Source organism: Marmota monax, unplaced genomic scaffold (genome assembly GCF_021218885.2).
Source record: "Marmota monax isolate L192 unplaced genomic scaffold, Marmota_monax_Labrador192_F-V1.1 WCK01_AAM20220418_F8-fsc00034, whole genome shotgun sequence".
NCBI classification, from domain to species: Eukaryota; Metazoa; Chordata; class Mammalia; order Rodentia; family Sciuridae; genus Marmota; species Marmota monax.
The window spans coordinates 3,659,453-3,677,766 of record NW_026693934.1 but is presented as its reverse complement, the minus strand read 5'-3'; the positions used below and the strand labels follow the sequence as shown (position 1 = coordinate 3,677,766).

The 18,314-nt window shown below is 34.4% G+C and overlaps 1 pseudogene; it reads right to left on the bottom strand.

Moving 5' to 3' along the window:
* Nucleotides 1-1,702: 1,702 nt before the first annotated feature.
* LOC124106157 (elongation factor 1-alpha 1-like) lies at nt 1,703-15,733 on the bottom strand (annotated as a pseudogene).
* Between the last annotated feature and the right edge of the window lie 2,581 nt (nt 15,734-18,314).

Below are 18,314 nucleotides of genomic sequence, written 5' to 3'. Positions count from 1 at the left end.
AAAAAAAAAACCCTCTAAATATCTGAAATGGAATTCTTTTTGCCGTAACTTTCAATATTTCTGTGTTTTTTTAAATTTTCTTAGAATTTTCAAGAATGTTATAAGGGGAATATGTGCCTTGGAATGCTGCTTGATTCCAAAGTCAAACTCCCTCTCCCCCCCGCCCAAAAAAGGCTAATTTGGCATGGAACAAATGATTTTAATGTTTAAATGTTTATTATGTACTTATAGAAAAGTTAAGTGCTAGAAGTAAATATTTACAAGAGAATGGTAATAGTATATATGCTATATTATAATCACACTTAAGTTGTATGTCATTTGCCAAAAGGCCCAAATTACATAAGAGAATGTGTAAACTGATGCATTTATTGGGGGGAAAAAAGAGTTTTGTTAAAGGATGATGAGAAGTAGATTTTGGGGCACATCATAATTGGAAATTTGAGAATTTCTCTAATTGCACAAAGGGATGTTTTTTTACTTATTTTAAGTCTGAACAATTTATCTGTAAGGATTTTGACACAAAGGAAACTAAACATTGTTGTGCAGATCTAAACGAATACTTCTATGAAATGGCTCTCAAACACATGCTTTGCTGCAACTCAGAGAATTCTTAATACTTTAGATATTTGGTAAACACTCCAGTACCTATGAAGTTCTTGAAAGAGGCCAGTGCATTTTTTTTATTTTAACCTCTCAAGTACATTCTCTCTTTACTAAAAAAGAGAAAAGGAAAAAAAAAAGGGGGGGGGGATTACCTTAGTAAATAAGGTGAGACCAGAGCTATATGAGTGCACTATTGTAGTTGTCTTTCTCAATTTTTTTTCCTTTTTAGAACAAGCTCTCACCATGCTTTCTGGCTCTGAGTTTTGTGCTCCATGGTGTGGCAAAGAATGTCCACCTTCCCTCCACCCACACTAACCCTACTCCATATTTCAGTTTGTCTTATTTGCCATTCAAGACTGCATGGTATACATTTACAGAAATGTACTGAATATTTTATTAATTTTTATTTGGTTCCATAAAAGTATAATGTTTTGCCTCTAAATATCTGTATTAGTGAGACACTAAGAAGAGAGGAAAACAAGTATGTTTCCTATTTGTCATCATAAATTTGTTAATTTCTTTTCTTTCTTTCTCTCTCTCCCCCCCTGTAAGTAACAGCCTTTAATATTACAGTTGTGGCACTCTAAAGTAAATCACAAAGTTATTTTTTACCCTAACCAGATGTTGTAATCAATACAGTCCTCCCAGATACTCACTAGGTACTTGAGACAAGATCCCCCCTAGTTTTCCTTCCAAACTAAATTCCCAACCAGAAAACTTAATTATACTCATGAAGTTAACAGAATCTCAACACCAGAAATAGGTTGAGGAACTCTTGCCTAACATTTGTATAGAAGTTCATGTTGACCAAAAGAAGACACAGGTTTCTCATTAAGCTTTTTTTTTTTTTTAATGGGTCTTAAAATTCTGTGACAGATTTTTGGTCAGATTGTTTCGATTAAAAAGTACTGATTTTAAAAACTAATAATTTTAAACTGCTGCATACACACACACACACACACACACAAATGGTCCACAAAATGTTTTCCTTTCCTTCTGAAGGTTTTCCAATGCATTGTTATCATTAATTTATTATTAAACTTAAATGGCCAATTGAGACAAACATTTCTGAGACCATTGTTCCTCCACTGGGTTAAGACTTGGGTGGCAGGTGTTAAGGGTAATATTCATTTAACCTTCTGAGCTTTCTGGGCAGACTTGGTGACCTTGCCAGCTCCAGCAGCCTTCTTGTCCACTGCTTTGATGACACCCACAGCAACCATCTACCTCATATCACACAGCAAAATGACCCAGAGGAGGATAGTCAGAGAAGCTGTCAACACACATGGGCCTTCCTAGAACCATATCAAGAATTTAGGACAATTTTCCAGCTTTTTATCTGAATGGCCATCAACCTTTTCTTTCACTTCAGCAAACTTGCAAGCAATGTGAGCTGTGTGACAATCCAGTACGGGGTCATAGCCAGCACTGATTTGGCCTGGATGGTTCTGGATATTCACCTACGCAGTGAAACCAGCTACGCCCATTGGTGGGTAATTTTTTTTGCTATTACCAGCAACATTGCCATAATGAACATCTTTGACAGAAATGTTCTTGACATTGAATCCCACATGTTGTTTCCGGGAAGAGCTTCACTCAGAGCTTCATGGTACATTTCAATTGACTTTACTTCTGTTGTGACATTGACTGGAGCAAAGGCGACCACCAAACTAGGCTTGAGAATATCAGTCTACACTTGGCCCACAGGGAGAGTACCAATGCCACCAATTCTGTAGACATCCGGGAAGGGCAGATGCAAAGACTTGTCAGTTGGGTGAGTTGGTGGCAGGATGCATTCTAAAGCTTCGAGCAATGTGGTTCCACTGGCACTGCCATCTTTATGGGTGACTTTCCATCCCTTGAACCAAGGCATATTAGCACTAGGCTCCAACATGTTGTTACCTGTCCAACCAGAAATTGGCACAAATGCTACTGTGTCAGGGTTGTAGCTAATGTTCTTAATATAGGTGCTGACTTCCTTAATGATTTCCTCCTATCTCTTCTGAGTGTAGGGTGGCTCAGTAGAATCCATTTTGTTAATATCAACAATTAGTTGTTTCAGACCCAGTGTGTAGGCCAGAAGGGCATGCTCAACAACAATCAGGACAGCACAGTCAGCCTGAGACATGCCTGTAATCATGTTTTTGATAGAGTTTCTGTGTCCTGGGACATCAATGATAGTCACATAATACTTGCTGGTCTCCAATTTCCACATGGAGATGTTAATGGTGGTACCACACACATGCTCAGCTTTCAGTTTATCTAAGACCCAGGCTTACTTGAAGGAGTCCTTGGCCATCTCAGCAGCTTTCTCCTTAAATTTTTCAATAGTTCTTTTGTGGATTCTACCATATTTGTAGATCAGATGGCCAGTGATGGTAGAATTGCCGGAATCAATGTGTCCAATGACAACAATGTTTTTGTGAGTCTTTTCCTTTCCCTTTTGGGCTTTGATTTAGTGGAGGTTTTCACAATGCCAGTTCTGGCAGCAGACTCAATGTGAAAAAGGAATTTGTTATTTTCTGATATATCTAATAGTCAAGTATATTTTGAAGTTACTAGGCAGAAATTTACTTCTATTTGAGTATATTTTTTCTTATAGAAGTCCAGCTGCATAAAAAAAAAAAATGAGCATTTTCAGGTTTCTGAAAGTGACAGGTACTGTGGATTTCAGACCAAGATGGACTGTAATCTAAATTTATGAGACAAAACAGGACATTTTTAATGGGAAAAGTATAAGGAAACATCCTTGTGAATGAGTAATAGTTAAATATTTCTTAAACTTAAAACTAAAAAGTGCCAATCATAAAAGAACAAGATAATCTATATTAAATCTAGAAATATTATTAATCAAGACATTATTAAGAAAGTTGAAAGGTAACATAAATCATGGAAGAAACAGAGTGCATACAGAATAAGAAACTTCAAAAAATTAAGAAATGGGAAAATAATCAGGTTTCGGAAACTCTTTTTTAAGTATTCTTTTTTTTAAATTAATTTTTTAATTTATATGACAGAGAAATGAACTACAATTCATATTCACATATAGAGCACAAATTTTTCATATCTCGTGTTGTATAAAAAGTATATTCACACCAATTCGTGTCTTCATACATGTACTTTGGATAATGATGTCCATTGCATTCCTTCACACATCAGATAGAGCACTAATTTCTAGGGTATATAAAGAACTAAACAAGCTAAACACCAAATAATAATAATAATAATAATAATAATAAAATAACCAAATAACCCAATCAATAAATGGGCCAAGGATCTGAACAGACACTTCTCAGAAAATGATAATCAATCAACAAATATATGAATAAAAAGCTCATCATTGCTAGCAATTAGAGAAATGCAAATCAAAACTACTCTAAGATTTCATCTCACTCCAGTCAGAATGAAGAAACTCTTTATACAAGAAGATATACAAATAGTTGAACAAAAAGGAGAAATACGGAAGGCAGAAGAGGAAGAGGAAGAAAGTGATTAACTTCATGAATCTCTATGGAATGCAAATTAAAACCATAATGGGATATAGTGTTCAAACATTAGAAACAAAGAAATAAGTCTAGATGAGAACATGGAGCAAAAGGAAATGCACAATTTGCTATTGGGAGAATAAGTTATCCCCAGTTTGGAAAAGATTTAGCATTATCTATCAAAGCTAAATATGCATATCCCTGAAGTAATATTTTTCATTAAATGGAACAAATGTGAATGTTTATACAAGCACTATTGTTAGCCCCAACCTGAGACTGCAAATACTCATGTATACAATGTATTAAAAAGAAAGTATGGCATAGACATATGATACATTATTATACAGAAATGAGAAAGAGCAACCTAAAACTACATGCAAAAATATGGGTGAAACTCACAAGCATAACAATGGAAGAAGAAGAAGGAGAAGGAGAAGGAGAAGGAGAAAAAACAACCAGGCACAAATAACTATATTCTGTGTGATCCTATGACCCTATAGTCTACATGAACTAAAGAATATATAGTAATAGGCAAAATTAATAAATGAGAACTCTTCTGAGGATTAGTACTATAGTATATATTGCTCTGAGTACTGGATCCACAAATACATTCAATTTGTAAAAGTTTATTAATATTGTGTTATAATTTTATATGCATTTATGATAGCTCAATATTTTTTTTTTAAAAAAAGAGTAGATGTGACAAAAGAGTAAAGGGCAAAGGGGCTGGGATTATAGCTCATTGGTAGAGTGCTTGCCTAAGACATGTGAGGCACGGGGTTCAATCCTCAGCACCACATAAAAATAAATAACATAAAGGTATTGTGTCCATGTACAACTAAAAAATATTTAGCAAAAAAAAAAGTTAAGAGCAAACAATATTGGTTATAAATTTATAAAATGTAATGGGTACAAAAGAGTTTATTCTATACTCCCTCCTTCTTTATAAATTTGAAAATTTCATAGTAAGTTACAAATTTAAAAATTCAATAAAAAAATAAAAATAAAACCAATAAACAAAAAACTCCTTCTCACCTGCAGATATGTCTGGGATCTAATGCCATCATAAAACAACATCCAGAACTGTCAGTACATTTGAGTGCACTATTCACTGATACATCCTAAGTGCCTTGACCAATATGCACAATATAGTAGGAACTAAAAAAAGATTTGCATTGGAAATAATGATTGAACTTGGAAGGTCACATGATAGGGGTATTTACATTGTAGTAATGAGGTATAATAAGGCTCTTATTCCAAATTAGGAAATTTTGGTTTATGCTCTTTAATTACAAAAAGGTAACATCTGGTGTTCCTTTATTCTGGCTCTACATTTTTTGTCTTAGGAGCAGAAATCCAAATCACGTCCTTAAGCAAAATAAGCATGTTTGTCTCTGGTCTGCAAGCCTCACCTAAATCCCACACAAACACTTTCTTTCATCACAAGCATGGACCCTTTCCCTCCAGGTTACCAGGAGCATATTTTATTTAAAAATGTGATTAGCTAGTTTCAAGCTATGAAAATACATTCAAATTTATACAGTATTTGATTTTCTTAAGATTATTTGGAAAATTTAACTTATTTTGTGCAAATTTTTTAAATAAATATCTATTCAGATTTCATTTTTCTCACAAAGCAAACACCCAATAAACTCTTCTCTTTTAAAATGTTAATATTATTTATTTAAAAAAGGGCAAATACCTCTGGCAAATATTTTTATAGTAGGATAGTCATAGTTTAGCTGATACTTTGTTTTTGAACTATAGTTACAATTTACTGACAATTCACTTCCACTATAAAAGTTGATCCAGATCTTTGGTATTAACCTGGCTTGATGAACACCTGCAATCTCAGTGACTCAGGAAGCTGAGGCAGGAAGATCATAAAATTTGAGTCTATCCTGGGCAATTTAAGGAGTCCCTGCCTCAAAATGAAAAATAAAAAGTACTGAGGATATAGCTCACTAGTAGAGCACCCCTAATTCAATCCCAAGTTTTGCAAAATAATTAAATGAATAAGAACTTTGATACAGAATTGCCTAGTTTTGTTTTATGTACTCTGTGCCTTAAAGTATATCCCTCATAAATGTAAGCAAAATATATCAATCAATTATGATTATTCACAAATATTACTAAAGAGATTTAAAAGAGTAAATACATAAATACAAGTTTCAAGCTTACATATTTCAGATGCCTTAAATGTGACAGATACGATGTAATGTTTATATAAATAACTAATAAAATATGGAAAATTTGGACCCCAACTTAAGAGTGTGCCCCACTCAAAAGTAAGCTAATAGAAGGATTGAGTCACTTCATTATTTAAAGTGAATTCCTAAACTGTAAAACACTCATTGGTTTAAGATAAGAGTAAATAGACTTAGACTATTAAATGTTAAAAAAAATAAATTAGTACTGCCTAAAAATAAATACCTGAATTTGAATATTTACATTTTTCAAACTGCCTATGTTTCATTCACACTATTAGGTTTACACATAAATTTACTTCGATAAAGTCTCCAGAAGGTTGTCCATTGGGTTTGGCTTTAAGCAGCATTTGTAATGATTGCAGGACATTTATTTGGATGCCAGCAATTAGTAGTGTAATTTTACCATCCACCTAGTGGCAGAAGTGCATCTCTCAAACAACTGGGAACCTGAGGCAACAAATTAAAGAAAGGAGGATTTCCATCTAATCCATTATCACATTGACTCAGAACGTGAGTGTTCTAAGATGTAAATTTGATGAAGTTTCTAGTTAAGTCCTTCTTTGGCTCCCTATTTCCCTTAGGATACAATCCCACACCATTTTTGAGGCCTTAATACTCAGAAATGCTACCTGCATCCAACCCCCACTATTATTTTGGAAGATTGCTTCCCTCACATTCTACTTTATTTTTTTCTTACGTGTCCTGCTTTCTTTTCTCAATATATTTGGTCATCTTTGACTGATATTCCCCCTCCACTTTAACAAAGTGTGCTCTTTCAAATTACAATTCATGTTTGCCTTTCGACTTGACTTTTAGTGTGTTAACATCCCTGGTAAGGCTCCCATAATGTAAGTATTGCATTCATCAAGGTTTTGTCTGCCTGATGCAATTGTCTTTTTAACTTGTGTCTTTCTAACCTTTCTCTAGGAACTCCCTATTGACATTTTGGGTTACTCTTTCCCTTTAGTATTTAACACAATATCCACTTCACAAGTTCTTAATGAGTGCTTCCTGAAATAGCAAATGAATACATTATTAGAAACACATAAGTTTAGCTGGGCGCAGTGGCACATGCTTATAATCCCTGTGGCTGGGGAGGCTGAGGCAGGAGGATCTCAAGCTCAAAGCCAACATCAGAAAAAGCGAGGCACTAAGCTATTAAGTGTTACCTTGTATCAAAATAGGGCTGGGGATGTGGCTCAATGGTCCAGTGCCCCTCAGTTCAATCCCTGGTACCCCCAGAAAACAGAAGAAATTCATAGTTTGTCTTAAGACCTAAAAATACAAGTCCTTAAAATTATAAATTTTAACAAATACATTATTGCAATTATATTACATACACATTTTTTTTTTTTTTACAAATAACCTATTGTAAATGTTCACCATCCCAAAGGTTTCAGAATCTCTTTAATTGAACACTAGGCAGTACACACTTCTCCAAGGTCAAACCTGAAACATTCAGTTCAGTTCTTTTTTTAAAATTTATATGTTCGTGTTTTTAATGTGATTCCCTTCTCCTTGCTGAATTCATCGTTGAGTGACTTATACAGATAGCTCAATATTTCTCACAATTTCCACTTAAAGAGATAGAAGCAAGTAAAATTTGAGCAGCTACAGTAAAGTTTAAGAAGGATGAATGATTCACCCTGTTCTCTGCCTTAGTCTGTTTTCCTGTTCCAAGTTGCATAAATTGTTTGCCACCTGAGTATTTGTCATTTTATGTTAATGAATGTTTGCAGATGTCAAATACAACATGGACCCCTGACCAACAATTAATTTATGATGGGAAAGTCTTTTTAGATGGAAAAAAGAAATATCTCCTGTGCAAATTCAGCTATGTCAATTATTTAAAAAAATGTAGCCAATTCTGAAAAAAACAAAACATCACCTGAAAGTTTCTGTCAGAGCTGGTACAATAAACACAGCTTATACATCAATGGGGGGCATTAAAGCATCAATAAATGAACTTGATGAGGGAAAGAATTGCCTGTATAACTGTTTTCCAAAGTGCCTTTCCATGACCAGCCAATTGTGTCAAGAAAACTAAATAAGCATACTGAAATCGAATGACTCAAAGAAACTGGAAAAGGCCAGAAAAATTATCTAGCTGAACTTCTGTCCAGCGTAGGGTTTTGGGGGCTTGTTTGGGGCAAATTACTTTAGCAAAATGGGTGCAGTGGCACATGCCTGTAATCCTAGCAGCTCAGGAGCTGAGGTAGGAAGATCACAAGTTCAAAGCCCTCCTTAAAAAAGCAAGGCACTAAGACATTCAGTGATATCCTGCCTCGAAATAAAATACAAAAGATGGCTGGGATGTGGATCAGTGGTCAAGTGCCCCTGATTTCAACTCCCAGTACCCAAACAAAAACAAAAATAAACCCTTATTTTCTCATTGATGAGCATATGAAAGAAAGGAAGAAGAAAAGATGGGAGGAGGGAATGAAGTTTTTAATTGCAAGGTCATAAAGTATTAGTTCTACTTTTTTTACAAAAAAAGTTTTATAATTTTGCTTTTACTTTAGATTTATTTTTCTTTATGAATTATTTTCTAAAAAGTATGATTGACAGGTCAATATTTGTTATGTTTTTCTTTTGGAAATCCTTCCATTTTTACATCATTAATAGAAATAAATAACTATAATCATTAGATTACTTTGTTGTCTTTTTAGAAAACAATGAACGTGTGTGAGAGTATCTTCGTGCACTGTATTGTATTCCATTCATGTATTTATCCTTTCACAAATACCCTATGGTCTTAATCAGGGAAACTTCCCCCAAACACTTGAAATCAAACTTTAGGATTTATATAAGCCCTATCCTATGTGTGTGTGTGTGTGTGTGTGTGTGTGTGTGTTTCCCCAAAATTAATTTTGCTATTCCCCTTGGTTTACATTTTCAGATAAACTTTAAAAGCAACTCCCGTTTTGATAAAAAAAAAAATTGTGGATTTTGCATTGAATTTACAGATCAACTCTAGGACATCTAAACCACATTACAAGTCAAGGACATGGTATATTTCACCATTTATTATAACCTCCTTTAATTTTTCTCAGCAGTGTTGTATAGTTTTCCACGTGAATTTTACTTACCTTTATTCCTAAGTATTTATATGCTCTTGTAAATGAAAATTGCTAAAGTTCTGATAGTTCTTGCAACTTCTTTGGGAATTGCTTAGATTTCCCTATGTAAATGACCATCCCATCAATAAATAACAATGGATTTATTTCTTCTCCCCTAGTTTTTTTCCTATTATTACTTTATTGTACTATTTAATATTCACAACTTTGAATAGACGCATGGAGAGTGGACACCCTTGAGTTGTACATTTTGGAGAAAAACCATTCAATATGAACCATGCACTGCAGTGTCAGCAGAGGATTTTCATATATGTCCTTTATCAGGTTGCTGAGGTTTTTTCTTGGATGAGTTTGAGGTTTTGTTAAATCTTTCCCTGCTTTTATTGAGTCAATAGAATTATTTGTCTCCTTTCTTCTGTTAATATGGTGAATGGAATTGATGGATTCTTGAATACGGATACTCACTTCTCTGGGCATAACTGCACCCATCTCATGCATGATTTCCAACTTGGTTTTCTTCAAGATCTACAAAAAGCTAGAGTTATTTCCCAAGGCTGTGTACTTTGGAAGACTTCAATACTAACCTCTGTTTTATGTGTGAAGGTGTTGAGATCTTGTTTTATATTTTCTTAGGGCAGGTATTAAAAAAACCTTTTAGGTCACGATCTTAGTCCTTAAGGTAGGTTTGTTGCTGCGGTTGTCTTTGTTGCATGTCCAGAGTGTTGAATTGTCTCTTCACACAGACAAATCCAGAATTCCATGATCTTCCAGCATAGCTCAAATTCTGGTCTATTTCACTTTTGGTTCTGTAGCAGGTGATTTCTTGTAAACAGTACCTAATCTCACCCTTTGCATCTGTAGATATAGCCTTGGGGAAGGATCCGTGAAGTCCTTCTTCTAAAGTTCTACATACACTTCCCAATGCAGTTTACTGTTGTGTGCCCTACTAATTAGATGCCAGTCACTTTGCAATCTAAACTCTGACATACTCAGCTTAATGGTTCTCCACCATGCTCCTCTTCTACTCTAGCTATGTCTTATAGTGACCCAATTATCTCCATGCACAGAGGCAGGCCAAAAATGAATTTCTCTTTTCTAATTTGATCACAGTCTTGCTCTGCCTATTGCATAAAATCTGCTATTTTGTATATTTCCCCAATGTTAGCAGACTTTTTTTTTTTTTAACGAGAAGGGTAGTCCAGGGCCAATTACTTTAATACTTCATAAAAACCAGCAGTGAAGTCTTTTCCATTGGATTTGTTTGTTTTAAATTATGGGATCACCACCCTCCATCAGATCTGATTATCTTCAAAATCTATAAAAATACATGTTATTTCGATGTAGTCTCATCTCCTTAAATAATACTTGTATAGAAATATTTCAGAATTAAAAATGTATATATTTTATAACTTGAAATAAATCATAAGCTTTTTTCATGAATTTTAAGTTTATCACTATAATAAAGTTATGGAAAGTAAAATCTGTGCATTTGTCTAGTGTAGCTCTCTATACGTAATCCTCAAATTGAGAATCTTAAAGAACCATAAGAAGTGAGAAAGGATTCTACCCTGAGTTGGATCTCATTTGTATTACATTAAAATAAAATTCCTTCACTGGTTCCCTTAAGCTTATCCATATAAGAAAACATTGTAAAAAGCTGAAAATTTATGTACATTATTTGTCACTGATATTATGAAATTTCTTATAGTATAATCGGGACTAAATTAATCCCCAAATTTACCTTCCAGCCAAGGATTTAATCTCAGTTAAATTTGATATGCTACAAAAGTCTCAGCAGTGCATGAGAAAAAAAAAAGAAAGAAAAGAAAAAGAAAAAGCTAAATCACTCCAGAATACTAGCCAGATGATTTATTCATAAAAGAAGGGTATTTTGTTGTTGTCGTTTTTGTTTCTTTTTAAAACATCTTCTCCAACTAAGAAAATGTGAAAGATTTGGAAGAGGAGTCTTATATAGTCAAGCACTCAAAAAATTTAAAGGCAGTACAGCTTTCTAAAAAAACAACAACAACAATAACAACAAAACAGCTTTATTGCTCAGAAAGGAGCAAAAGAAATTTGAGAGAGTTCTGCAGAGATGGGTTAGCAAGAATACAGACTTGACCTTCCAACAATCTCTGAGCAAGAGAGGTTATTATGCAAATTGATGTGTCCAGCTGTTGTTCTTTTCCATAGTGGATAAAATAATAGGAAATGGGCTCAAATTGCAGCATGGGGGACTTGGGTTTGGCAGTTCTACAAATGGCCCTTTGCCTACTTACCCGAGGAAAGTGACAACTGATTGCAGGAGAGTATCAAGGAATACTGATTTCACTCTTGATTTATGGTTTCTCCAACACCATTTGGAATGCAGACCCGTTAATATTAAACTTTCAGGTCACTGTGTTCAACTTAACATACAACAGAATTTTGCATGAAGTATACTGAGAGAATTTTATAGATATTACAAAATTTAGAATGATATTCCAAGAAACATAAATTTCTCCCTTTGTTCCTCATTTGGTGTTTTTATTGGTGCATTAAAATTATACATAATAGTGGGATTCATTATACTATATTTGAATATAATTCAAATATTCATAACATAATTTGATCAATACAATTCTCCAGTATCTTCCCTTTCCCTCACCTCCTCCTGAATCTTCTTGTTCTACTTTACTGATCTCCTTTCCATTATTATTATTTTAATTAGTGCATTATATTTATATATAGGCAGGATTTGTATATTTGTATATAGACATAACATAATTTGGTAGGTATCATTCCTCAATACTTCCCCATGCCCTCACCACCTCCCTCCTAAATTCCCTCCTTCTCTCTACTGGTCTCCTTTCTATTTTTGTGAGAGCTTTCATTTTCAATTGATTTTTTTTCTTTCTAGCTTAAATCATTAAATTTTAATCAAATGATTAAAAACATTTGATACTGTTTTAGACTGGCTTATTTTTACTTAACGTGATGTTCTTCAGTTCCATCCATTTATCAGCAAATGACCAGATTTAAATCTTGTTTGTGGCTGAATAAAACTCCAATATTTGCACATATCATATTCTCTTCATCTGTTGATAGACACCTAAGCTTGTTCCATAACCTGGTTATTGTGAATTGTGCTGCTATATACATTTGTAATCATGTTTCCCTGTAGTATGTTGATTTTTGTTCTTTTGGGCAAATACCAAAGATTGGGAAACTTGGGTCATATAGTGGTCCTGTTCCTAGTCTTTGAGGAATCTCCATACTGCTTCTCAAAGTGGTTGTACCTATTTTCAGTGCAACAACTATTATAAATGTACATTTATCTCCAAATCCTTGCTAAAATTAATATTTTTGGTGATTGCCATTCTAACTGAAGTGAATGAGATAAATTTTGAGTGTAGTTTTTGACTTGCACGTCCCTGATTGTTAAGGATGATAAACATTATTTCATATATTTGTTGGCCATTTGTATTTCTTCTTTCCAGAAATGTCTATCTAAGCTGGGCACGGTTACTCATGCCTGTAATACCAGCATCACGGGAAGCTGAGGCAGGAAAATCCAGAGTTCAAAGTCAGCCTTAGAAAATGTGAGGCACTAAGCAATTCAGTGAGACCCTGTCTCTAAATAAAATACAAAATGGGGCTGTAGATGTTGCTCAGTGGTCGAGTACCCCTGAGTTCAATCCCTAATACCAATGAATAAATAAATAAATAAGGAAATAAATATCTATTTAGATCATTTGACAATTTGTTGGTTGAATTATTTTCTTCTTCCAGGTTAAATGTGGATTCTTTATATATCCTGGATATGAATCTCTTATCAGAAGAGTAGCTGGCAAAGATTTTCTTCTTTATGAAGGCTGTTTCTTCATGCTTTTGTTTTCTTTGCTGTTCAGAAGTTTTTTTTTTTTTTTTTTTTTTTCTTTGATGCCTTTCCACTTATTGATTCCTGGTTTTATTTCTTGAGCTCAATGAGTCTTATTAAGGAGGTTTTTTTCTTGTGCCAGGTTGGAGTGTTGATCTTATGTTTTATTCTACAAGTTGCAGTCTTTCTGGTCTAATTCCTGGGCATGTGATTCATTTTGAGTTGATTTTTGTGAAGAATGGGTGATAGGGATCTACTTTCATTGTTCTACAAATGATTATCCAGTTTTTCCCACGCCATTTTTTAAATAGTCTATCTTCTCTATAACATATAGTTTGGTACCTTTGTCAAGAACCAGATGCCTGTTATCTATGTGGATATCTCTGTCTTCTATTCTATTGCACCAATCTTCATCTTTGTTTATGTCAATACTATGTTATTTTCATTACTATAGCTCTGTGGTTTAATCTGAGATCAGGTATTATGTGCAATGCCTCTAGTATTGCTCTTATTTAATAAGAAATGGATCTTAGAAGAAAAGAAGAAGAAATTTCAAAAATCTAGTTTCAGATGAAAATAGTGATAACATAACAAAATTAATGGGACACTATGAAGGTAAGGGAGTATATAGCATTAAGTGCCTTCCTTTTTAAAAAAAGATATAGATATCCCAAGTAAGCAGTCTAATGTTATATATAAAGGCTATATAAAAGCAGGAACAATCTATTTTTTTTAACACAATGCCTTTATTTTTATGTGGTGCTAGGATCGAACCCGGGTCCCGTCTGTGCTAGGCGAGCGCTCTACCGCTGAGCCACAATCCCAGCAAAACCAATGGAAGACAGGAAATAATTAAGATGAATGCCAAAATTAATAAAATAAACATTTTTTAAATAAAGAAAAAAGAAATAAAAATTAAAATAATTAATGTAATAAAGAGTTGGTTTCTTAAAAAGATAAATAAGGTTGATAAACCCCTAGTCAAACTAACCAAAAGGAAGAGAGATGACTCAAACAACAAAATTAGTGATGAAAAATGAGGTAGCACCACAGCCATTTCTGAAATCCAGTGGGTCATTAGGAACTATTTTGAAAAAGTATTTTCCATTAAAATTAGAAAATATAGAAGATATCAACAAATTTGTAGTCACATATGATCTACTCAAATTGAACCACAAAGATATAGAAACGTAAACAGATCATTAATAAACAGATTTAAGCAGTAATAAAACGGCTTCCAACAAAGAAAATCTCAGACCAGAGAGATTCTCATTCAAATTCTACCAGACCTTTAAAGAAGAACCTTTAAAACTCCAACCCTCTTCACATTATTCCATAAAATAGAAAGCTAGGGAACACTGCAAAAAATCATTCCATGAAGCCAATGTCACCCTGACAGCAAAACCAGATGAAGACATATCAAGGAAAGAACACTTTACATCCCCGATTCAAGCAAAAATCTTTAATAAAGTATTGGAAAACCACATTCAAAACACATGAAGTAGATAATAAACTATAATCAAGTTGGTTTCATCCTAGAGATGCAAGGTTGTTACAACAAACTCAAATTAATGCACAAAAATAGAAGGAAGGACAAATATCATCATCTCAATAGGTGCAGAAAAAGACTGACAAAATCTAGCTTCCATTCATGTTAAACACACTGAAGAAACTATGGGAAGAAGAAACTTACCTCAACACCAGAAAAGCTATATACAACAAACCCAAAGCCAACATCATACTGAGTGTGGAAAACGGGAAGTATTTCCTCTGCAATCAGGAAAAAGACAGGATGTTTACTCTCACTACTTCTATTCAAAATAGTACTTAAAACTCTAGCCAGAACAATCATCAAAGTCCTACAAATAGGAAAAGAATTGTAGGTATCAATTTGTTGATTACATGATCCTATACATAGAAGACCCCAAAAATCTTCAACCAGAGACTTCTAGAGCTGATAAACAAATTCAGTGAAGTACCAGAATATAAGATTAATAGACAGAAAACAATAGCTTTTCTATACTCTAGTAATTAATCTGCTAAAAAAGAAATCATGAAAACTACCTGACTCACAATAGCATATATATTATCTGTATATACATACATATAGTGGTAATCTAACCAAGGAGATAAAAGATTTTTATAACAAAAAGCCTTGATTTCACTTTTTCAAAAAGCACTTCATTTCAATCATTTTGACTCCTAAAAAGGTCAAGAATAATAGTAGAATTAGTTTATAAATATGCAGGAGTTTAATAAACTTTTTAATAATTTTCACCTACATTACCTCTTTTCATGGATTATATGTGGTTTTCCCCTCATTTTGCAGAGAAGGAAAGAATGGCCTAAGGAAGTTCAGTGACTTGACCAGGTGTGGCAGAAGACCTTGTATTACACTCATATCTGACTCTTGTCCTCTCCAAAGGCCTTTCCCTGAGGCTCCCAGTGCGTTCCATAGCGTGGTGCTGCAGAGCACAAAGTTGCCTCTGTAGGTGTCATTGGGCCTCACTAGAAAAGCCACTCACATTGCTTGTGATGGCCTCAGAATCTTCTGGAAAATCTTCTTAGGAACTTAGGCTACAAATATAAAAAAAAAAATACAGCAATCGGTTCTGTTAGAAAGCTGAGGAGCTATCACAGCCTATAGTCAAGAGTAGGCAGAAATGATAAATATTCAGGATAAAATATACAATAAAGAAGAAAAGATCACCGATTAGGGAGTGAACAAGGCCCGTGATAGTTAAATATCATGAGGAAACAAAAAAGACAAAGGGAAAAGAAATTGGGTAAATGTATTTGCAGTAAAGTCAATTATACAGAACACTAACAGATGAGAGGCCTGTTGCTTCTGAGGCCCCTGATAGTCTTTGATTTTGAATATCCTCCCAAGGAGACTCTTCAGGGACAGATTTCTGATGATTCTCATTCTTTGGAAAAACAGGCCCCACTGCAGCCCCTTGCCTTGTGCTCTTTCTGAAGCTGCTTCTTGTCATATTCTGGCTCCTTGAATGTGTATATCTTGCCAATCTCAATATTTGGAGTTTCTTGAATATTATTTGTCTTTTCGCTACCAAGAGACTTCAATAAATGGCATCACATAGTACTGATAATAGCAGCCAATAAAAAGTTAAGGCTCAAGTGTTGGAGGGGAAATTATTGGGAATAATAGTTTAAAACAATACTAAAAGAATGACTTTTAGCTATATCAAGGAATTAACATGGAGGGTATTTTGATGTTTACAATATTATAAAAGAAATGAATGTATCTGAGATGGGGAAATGAGCAGCCATGTTTTTCTATATATGTCATATTTCTTTGAAATCTAGGGAAAATTTTTTTTATGATCAGTGCTATGAGTTGTAATCTTCATTTTAATCATTTAAGATGTTCTATTTTGGTAATCTAGACTATTAAGTATGGAAAATTTTTGAAGTCATGATTTTGTATCATTTTCCCTGTGTATTCCCCTACAGTGCCTAGACTGTAAGCTGCCCCGAACTCACAATATTAAATATTCATAAAAAATCTTACTAATTATGCTATTATACATGAAAGCAGGAGGTCTCACAATGACAACACATGACTGACATCATGAGTTTTATGGGGTGGAAACAGAATTTGAAACCAGAATCTCTAGTTTAGTAGCCACTGATACTTTGACTCCCAGCCACAGCTCTTATCAATTCATCCATTCATTCTTTGAACAGAAATTAAGAGTTGACTTTGTGCCAGGTTCTTCTCCGGGAACTGGGGGTAAAATGTCGAACAACAAAAGACAAGACTCCCTGCCATTATGTAGCATGTACTGAGTTCTCAGACTTTATAGCTCACAAACCTTCCATATATCACTGATCTCCATTCATTTCTTCACCCTTATCTTGCATTTATGAAGTTCAAATTCCAAGGTTAGCATTTTGCATGAGCAAAATTAAATATCAAGTCCTACCAGCTTTCTTCATACAGCTGCAACTTACCCACACTGTCCCCAACCATAGAACTTTCCAGGGTTGATGATTGGCTTTCTCCTTGAAGTCAGTGAAGGTACATATTATATCCAAAAGTTTCAGATATACTAAAAAACAAATTCAGAAGATTTTATGGTTTTCAATGAGAAATTTTATCTTTCCAGACCACATTTAAAATTGATTTTAATTGGCAAACCTTCTGTCATGGGTTGAGTTATGTCTTTCAAACTGCTGTATTGAAATTCTTACCCCTGTGACTCAAAATGTAATCTTATTTGGAAATAATATGGCATATTATTCTTGTCATATTCTGGCAGTTAGTAGTTAGTGATACCACTGTTTATCAGTGATGAGTCCTGTTTCTTCACATGTTGAAGTAGAATATTAGAGAAGCACACTGTGGCAAGTAGGATTTATTTAAAAGGGGGTAGCATAGACTTTTCCAGGGAGGGAGAAGGGGACCCTAGTTGGTATCCTGGTATCACTACTAGGGATACCAGGATACCAACTAGGGTCATCTTGTTCATCCTAGATTTTCTTTGTTCCCTGCTCTCTTCCCCCTCTTCTCTTTCCTTCCTGACTAGGCCCAGGAGATGGCCAAAATCTGAATAGCAGATGGATGGGGGAAGAACCAAATGGAGCAGCCTAGGACACATTAATTAAGGACTTTTATAACTCCCTGTAGGGAGGGACAATTCCTGGGACAGGTTACCTTAGCAACAGTTTGAAACAGGAGCAAGTTATCTTTTTTTTTTTTAATTTTTTATTGTTGGCTGTTCAAAACATTACATAGTTCTGGTGGGACTGCAAATTGGTGCAGCCAATTTGGAAAGCAGTATGGAGATTTCTTGGAAAGCTGGGAATGGAGCCACCATTTGACCCAGCTATTCCCCTTCTCGGTCTATTCCCTAAAGACCTAAAAAGAGCATGCTACAGGGACACTGCTACATCGATGTTCATAGCAGCACAATTCACAATAGCTAGACTGTGGAACCAACCTAGATGCCCTTCAATGGATGAATGGATAAAAAAAATGTGGCATTTATACACAATGGAGTATTACTCTGCATTAAAAAATGACAAAATCATAGAATTTACAGGGAAATGGATGGCA